This window comes from Triticum dicoccoides, unplaced genomic scaffold (assembly GCF_002162155.2).
Source record: "Triticum dicoccoides isolate Atlit2015 ecotype Zavitan unplaced genomic scaffold, WEW_v2.0 scaffold3627, whole genome shotgun sequence".
Lineage (NCBI taxonomy): Eukaryota > Viridiplantae > Streptophyta > Magnoliopsida > Poales > Poaceae > Triticum > Triticum dicoccoides.
Window position 1 is genome coordinate 13348 of NW_021266408.1, and position 8012 is coordinate 21359.

An 8012-nucleotide genomic window follows, 5' to 3' on the forward strand; every position below is an offset into this window, starting at 1 on the left:
GTGACCCGGCGTGTGGGTCAGAGGAACGACAAAACCCGGTGGCCCAGAAGGCCTGTTCATGTTATGGTGGGCCGGTTTATGAGGAAAGCACAAGGAATATTCTCCTACAAAGGAAGCAAGACTAGGACTTCACTTGTAATAGAGTAATCCTAATCCAACTAGGACTAGTCATGTAAACCGCCCCTCCAACATATCTAAGGAGGGGCAGGGCTCCCCAAAGAGGGAGGAGGACAAGAAACAATATCTAGGGCTAGACACAAAGGGAGAGCCGGCTTACTGCGACGACTCTCTCATGATCATAATGAGACCTAGCCACAAACAACATGTAGGGTTATTACCGGATGATGTTTCCCGAGGCCCGAAGCTGTCTAAACCCTTGTCTTGTGTCGCGTCTCTCGATTCCGATCAACCCCTCTCAAGCTACTACATAGATGCACTGGCCTTACGACTAAGTCCTTTTCACGAGGACATCTGCCGTGACGATTCCACGACACATCCCCTCACATGATCGCCCACCGTCGGCCCGATCTAGGGGACAACACGCATCCAGTGATCGACGTTCCCGCCCGTCTGTCCGGTACGTGAGGCATATGCCACGTCAGTGTTGTGCACTGGTTACTCAAACACCAGACCACCCTTTTTTACGTATTGCTAGGCCACACGGATGTTGGGGCGGCTGCTGGAACCCCCCTCGTGCGGCTTCCTGGACGAGAGGTCATCCGGTGCCCCGACGATCGATGGCGTTGACCGGCACTGAGGGGGTAGTGGTAAGTGATATTTTAGTTATTAAATCACATGAAATATTATACACAAAAGGAGAGAGCCAAAAAACAAACATTAAAAAAAGAAAGTTGACATAGTATTTAACGAGAGCCAAGTATCGACCCTCGGTAATACTTAGCTTTACCGAGCGTTGCTCTCGGTATAGTTTGCTTTGCCGAGTGCTACTCTCGGTAAAGGTCGTAAACTAGGTAAAGGATACTTCTCCTTCCATAGCCGGTAAATGTTTGTTATTCTGTTTGTTGTTATTTTCATCATTTTTACATGCCTGACTAATCACCTTCTATTATTGTTACATTCGACCGAGAGGGGGTGTTCCGGCCGAGCGGCCACGAGGTGGCCTCGGACGGTCTACGGCGCTGACCGACACTGAGAGGGGGTAGGTGTCTGCCACGTCAAGGATGTGCATAGAGTATTCATACACCACACCACCCTTTCGTACAAATGCCTGGGCCACACGCATGTAGGTCCAGTTGCCGGACCCCCCTCGGGCGGCTTCCCGACTGTGTGCCCTTCCGGTGACCCCGGCGGTTTATCGCATTGACTGGCATCGAGTGAATACCCACTTATCCATGTGACGACTCTCGGTAATAGCTGCATCTACCGATAACCCTCTCGGCACAGGTCCTAACCCTTGCTCTAGGGGTCGTCTCTACGTTTGTAGCCGTGCTCGGTAATAAAATTTCTCCATGTTGCAAGTATCTCTTTCTATCTGGCCTAATTGATTTACTTGCCTTGGTCACTGTGGCATAAATAATATACCTTACATAAAGGAATGGAGAGAATAGTGCTTAATTAACTAGAAGTTGAGATTCGGAAAAAATCTAACCCAAAACATAAGTCATCAAAAGTCATGGTATTTTGACACTTTATTCATTAAAAGATATTAAATATTAGACACAAAAATAGAGGCCAAAAACCACACCTAAATAAAAAGGAAAATAGAAGTCATGAAAAGTCTTTACCGAGCGTCGATATTCGGCTCTTGGTAAAGTCTAAAGAAACTGACGGCACCGTCAGGTGCGAACGAGCATGCCACGTTGCTAGTCTTTGCCGTGTGTAGCTCTCGGCGTATGTAGTGTTTGCCGGGTGTAGCCGCTTCGTCGGGAGCCTCTCACGGCAACATGGGCTAGTTGGTCTGAACCCATTGTTGCCGAGTGCAGCTCTCGGCATACGTAAGGTTGCCGAGTGCCCGAGATTTGGCTCTCGGCAAATACTTGCACCCGGCATACAAGCAAATTCCAATAGTGGCCTATCCTATTATGACACCGCCATCCAAACCGGTTGAATATAGCCCATGCTACCATCTCGTACTAGTTGCACCCAGTAACCAAAGGCTTCTGGGGTCCGTAGGAGTGAATAAGGACCACGTATGGATCCATGTCGTAGCTCAGAAGATGACCTGCAAGAAAGTTAAAATATATTGTCTGTTAAAGATCATATCATTCCTGCAGTTCCATATAGCTAGCCCAAACAAGCGCAAATATTCCAATCCAAGTACGAGACGCAGTAATATGATCTACTCCAGCTAGTCACGTCTCAAATAACGCTTCAATGCTAACTGGAGGAATAATGTTAAAGGCTATATGAATAGTTCGTCAAAGTAATTTCGCGAGAGGTCAATCTATGAATAGGTATTGTACTCTTTCGTTATGATCACAAAAACAACATCGTGCACTTCCTACCCAACATTGCTTTAGTAAATTAGCTTTGGTGAGGATCACTTGCTTGTGGACAAACCACATGAAACTTTCGATACGCAAGGGAGCCTTAATTTTCCAAATATGTATTGATCTTGGGATTGAGCCAGAATTAATTAGATCCATATACATATATTTGACCATAATCACTCCACTTCTGGTTAATTTCTAGTGAAAGGAATCAGGTTGGTCGGATAGTTGAATCTCCATCAACCTCCGTACCAAGTGTAACCAGGAGTTCCAACGCTCCCCAATTAAAGATCTCCTAAAATGTATATTTAAGGGTACCTCCCTAGAACATGGTTATATGATAAAAGTATGTGGTCCAAAATGCAATTTTTGGCTATATGATAATGGCGTACAAGTATATGCACATAGAAATTAGTTAATTAGAGTTATGTTTCAGAGGTAGTCTGGGTTGCCAAAGCGTCATTCTCTGTTACTCAAGACGGACGAGATATAGCGTGATGCATAACTTGGTCTACTGACGGGATGACAGGCAACAAAGTAGCAGTCCATTTTTATCTTTAGCTTTACTATTTCCCTGTGTATATTTAAACACAGCAAGCAAAGAATATAATGATGGATGCGGTGTGTGGGAAGCAAGGAATTCACAGCTTTTATTTAGAGAGACAAAGCACAAAGAAAAAGCGCTCAAAGCAGACGCAAGGAATGCCACCACATATGTGTATGCATGCCCCGTTTCCTTGGATCCGGCTTGCCTGCTTCCTTCCCATGCTCCCATCCGTGCTGCCACTTCATCCTACGGCTGTCTTTTTTCCTTTTCTTTTTCTATCTAATCATCCCCCCTGATTTTAAGGGGGTGGGACCGGGCCTTATTTTGTTCCAATCAAAACAAGCCACGTATGCGGGAGTACGGATGGGCACACGCCGGGGGGCAGGCAAGTCTCGTCCCGTTTCCTATACTTGCTAGCTAGCGAAGCTACATCCATATTCCTTCTACGCAAGGCACATGTCTCCATGCAACTTCCAGTTTCCTTGTCCACCTCATCGATTTATCTAGGCTTCTGCCAGCGCCGGAATTAATCAAGGTACCGACCCAAATCATTTTGTACACATATCTACAGATTACTTAATTCCTTCGCCAAATCTGTACGAGTCACCAATTCTTTAACGAGAAATGATGTTAACTTGTTCAAATGTGTAGGAAAGGAAGGAATTTGCTGCCGCACATCGTTTGACATGAAGCTGCTGGCCTTGTTGCTAAGTGCGAACTAGATCCTAGCCAAAATAGTAGATTGGTTTGATTCATCATGCCTCCAGAGGTAATGTAACACTCACCTTTATCTTCAGTGATTAATGCTGCAGAGTTGTGTCCTACTTTCTTAATTTCTTTAGTTAGTGAGCTGTGAGCTCCAATCGGATCTTCAGTAGTGGTATGCCCAACAATTAAAGGCCATCATGGCGAGAACTTTTTCTCCTATTTATTTACACTTGCTTCTGCTAGCATTTGAAGTTTGAAAAATCTATAGCATATTCGGTGTGGTCTTTGGCACTTAATTTTTTACAACTTGATCAGTGATTATGCAGTTATCACTCACTTGCATGATTTTATATGCACCACTTGATCCTTGCTTTTATTTGTGTTCATAAGTTATGTCTTAATTGATTTATGGGTTTTTTTAGTTATGATGCGCATTGTAGTTTGAAATGAAAGACTTGCAGAAATAAAGCTAAAAATGGCGAGCCTCATTTGGTGTTATTCTTGTTGAACACTGCAGAAGATTAAGATCCAGGCAAAACACATCGATGCCGCAGCAGGAGAGATAGTTGATGTTTTGGAGGATACACGCAAAGGAAACGTTATCTACTTCAAGGGCTGGAGAGGATTGGGAGCATCCACAGTTCTCAATCTGGTAGCCCAACGCCTGAAATCATCAACAAGATCGAGCAAGTTTGATAAGGTTATCCATGTGGACTGCTCCGTGTGGAAAAACATGAGGTCTCTGCAAAGGGCAGTAGCGGAGGAGCTAGAGCTACCGCAGTCCGTGATGGCCATCTTCGATCAGTATGACGAGGACGACGACTTCAATGGGAAAGATGAAGGCTCCAGAGAGGTGATTGCAGATATCAGGATGGAAATATTCAGAAAACTCTATAACAGTAGATTTCTGGTGGTTTTCCACAACGGAAGCAGCAGATACATCGATTTGTATGAGTGTGGTGTCCCAGTAATATCACTTTTGGGTAACAAGGTCTTGTGGACCTGACACGGGAGGTTTCGGATGATTCTCAGATTAGAAGATGGGGAAAAGGTAAAGATGAAGAGTCAGACAAATGTTCGCTTATCTGCTTCTCCTGAATCTAAAGTTGAAGTAAGAGATATACTGCATGAAGTGGCTTTGGATATTGGCAAGTGCACTGGGATTGTTCAGGCCGACGATATGAGCCACAAGATAGTCATGGAGTGCCTCATATACAGGGACCTGCTTTCTATGGACTTGAAGACACATGCACCAAACTATTGGATCTGCGATGGTATTATACAGGGCCAAGACAATTCATCAGCATGGGACATTGGCAATTCTCTTCAGAAAAACATGAGCTTGGATTGTAAAGCCGACTATAATAAGGCCGTAGCTCCGGTGCTACAGGTGTCAGATGATTTACTTGTTAACCGCTGGAATTTCACCACCCACAAACAACTCCATATAAAGGATAACAGTCATGTGCTGCCTACTCAGGTGACATCAGTCTTCCTTTCTGCAGATGAACCACCAAGAAATACAACATCAATATTGCCAGTTGGCATGTTCCAACATTCACAAAGTAGCAAGCTGCGTGTGTTACATCTGTCTCATTGCACCTTCAGTTTTGCATCTCCTCCCTTCGTCCATTGTGCCCAACTAAGATTGCTCCATCTGGACCATTGCACAAATATCATAGATGATGACGAGCATCCAAGTCAGAATGAAGACATGTCATGTTTCCAGAAGCTATGGGTGATGGATCTGAGGTATACAGAATGGTACTGGCTACTGTCGGAAAAGATGAAGAGGTTGATGGTTGACCTCAGGGAGCTGAATGTGGAAGGAGTCAAGCATGGGAGCATACGTGATTTGTGTGGAGGTAGACCAAGCCTTGTAGTACTTCGAGTAACAGTAGCTGATCCGGTCCCTATGGAGAACGAAGACACAAATAATCAAGCACATTTCCCCAATATGTACAGTACAAACAGCCTTACGACATCTAGCATCATCAACGATGTCCTGCCTCCATTGCTTGAGTCATTTAGCTTCATCAACAAAGATGCAACTGCAGCCAAGATATCTAGCATCTCCTTCCGGGGTTGTTCTCAGTTAAATAGTATAATTCTCAGAGGAAATTTGGGGAGATTGGAGGAGCTGGACCTCTCAGGCACAGCAGTGAAAACAATTGACCTCAGAGAAGTGGAAGCTCCATACCTGAACCGCCTCATGCTGCTGGGCTGCAAGAAGCTCCGTGCAATATTATGGCCAGCGAATGATAGAATGCTATGGTATTTGGAGAAGTTGCACGTCAGCACCGTCCAATCTGCATCACCTAGCCAGAATAATTGGGAAGAAAAGACCAAGGAGGCTAGTGCTGCTGCAGGATTATCATCTATCCTTGCTTTTGGGGATTCACCACAAGGCATCAGTTGAACTGGATCTTTTGAGTTTATGTGGTACGTATCTGTAGTGGATCCACGGCTCATGTGGTCGCTTCTGCCTGTTTGGAAATCTAACGATGGGAAACTTTTCTTTTACTCATTAAGAGATCGTTCATTGATGAAAAGCCTTGTATACATGGAGATTGATTCCTCGTGTCCTGCAAGTAGAGCTGCTGTTGGTGGTCATGAAGTAGCTCAAGGCATCGGGAGCCAGCAGCAGAATTCTCAATACTTATATGCAAGAGATGTCTTTCAGGAGCACCCGCAAGCTATCAGTGCAATCGAAGGTGTGATCAGTTGGATGTGGGCTTGTCCACCTATTCCTACTCCAGGTCCTCGAGCCTGGTACTTCCACATGCAAGATGAAGAGGGTATGGAGAGAGGATCGTTACAGCGACAACACAACACTGAAAGGTTTAGTACTAGTGTTGCTTTAGCCCCTGTTTTGATGTGGGATGATGCACGGTTGTTGTATGTGCATGATAGCTCGTCCATCACTTGCGTTCCGTGCCCACAAGGTGCAATGTGGAGGTGGCTTAATTGGTGCAGAGTAGAGAGGTGCCCCAAGCTATGCTCGGTCTTTGCCACTCCCCAACTAAGTAGTGACCAGCACTCCTTTTTATCTCTGTCTACATTCTGGGCATCCCAGCTCCCTATGACATGCTACATCTGGAACTGGAGTACAACATACCAACCAGCTGGAGGATCCTTCAAAGACCTAGTATTATTGCACCTGGACTATTGCCCCAGGCTCATACATGTGCTTCCCTTGTTTGACTATATGGACACCCTGCCTAGACTGGAAACGCTCGAGATCGTGTGCTGCGGTGATCTGAAGGAAGTCTTCCCTTTGGACCCTAAGCGCCAAGAGAAGCAGGAAATTATAAGATTTCCCAACCTAAGAAGGATCCACCTGTACCAGCTCTCCCACCTACAGAGCATCTGTGGGAGCAGGATGTCCGCGCCGAACCTTGAGACCGTCAGAATCCGGGGCTGTTGGGGCCTTCGACGCCTGCCGGCAGTCAGCGGCAGCACCACCAACCGGCCCAAGGTGGACTGCGAGAAGGACTGGTGGGACAACCTGGAGTGGGAAGGGCTGGGGGCAAAGCACGACCCTTCGCTCTATGAGCCGAGCCACTCGCGATACTACAAGAAGGCCCACCTGCTAAGGGTCACCGTTCTCAGGTGAGATATATTGATCAATAACTTGGTGTGTTAGCGAACTTAAACTTGCTGTTTCTATCTGTAGTTCTGTACTACTTTTTTTGTCCTGATACTATACGTGCATAGTATCATCCCATTGATGGTTTGTTCTGCTGCACCACTGTAGGTAATCAAATCCATCCATGGTCGATGATCGCTACAGGAACGTCGGCCCTATGGTGCTACGGTGCTTAATTAGCCGAAGCTTTCTCTGGAGTGTGCGTCCGTGTGTGTTGTTGCCTTACTTGATGCTGCTTGATTGGCCCGTGTGGTTGTGTGAAATCTGCATCTGCATTGCTATTGGTTTGGTGGTGCGTATTCCAGTTCAGTCTGATTTGATTTGGTTTATCTTGATCTTGTTTGTCTTGCTCATATTTTCTTGGTGAAAGCCATATAGGCTTCAAAGTAAGCATGCATCATCTGGTTGGATAGATGACGCATGCATGGTACAAGCTTTGAGAGAAATAAATAAGAGAGGGCATTCAGCCTATGCTGCATGAACACCCTGCCTGCTCATGCTGCTGCTATCCTGTTGCTCTCCATTTCTGTGTTGTGGAGTGTGATTTGTCAGCTACGGACTGATTATTGTAATGCTAAGCAATTCCTTCGACTTCTATACAAATGGTGATTTGTGTGTGTGTCATACATAAACTGCAGCTTTATGTTTTGTTCTGCGC

The 8012-nt window shown here is 45.6% G+C and overlaps 1 pseudogene; it reads left to right on the plus strand.

Moving 5' to 3' along the window:
- The first annotated feature begins 737 nt into the window (after nt 1–737).
- LOC119346010 lies at nt 738–7321 on the plus strand (annotated as a pseudogene).
- Nucleotides 7322–8012: the final 691 nt, after the last annotated feature.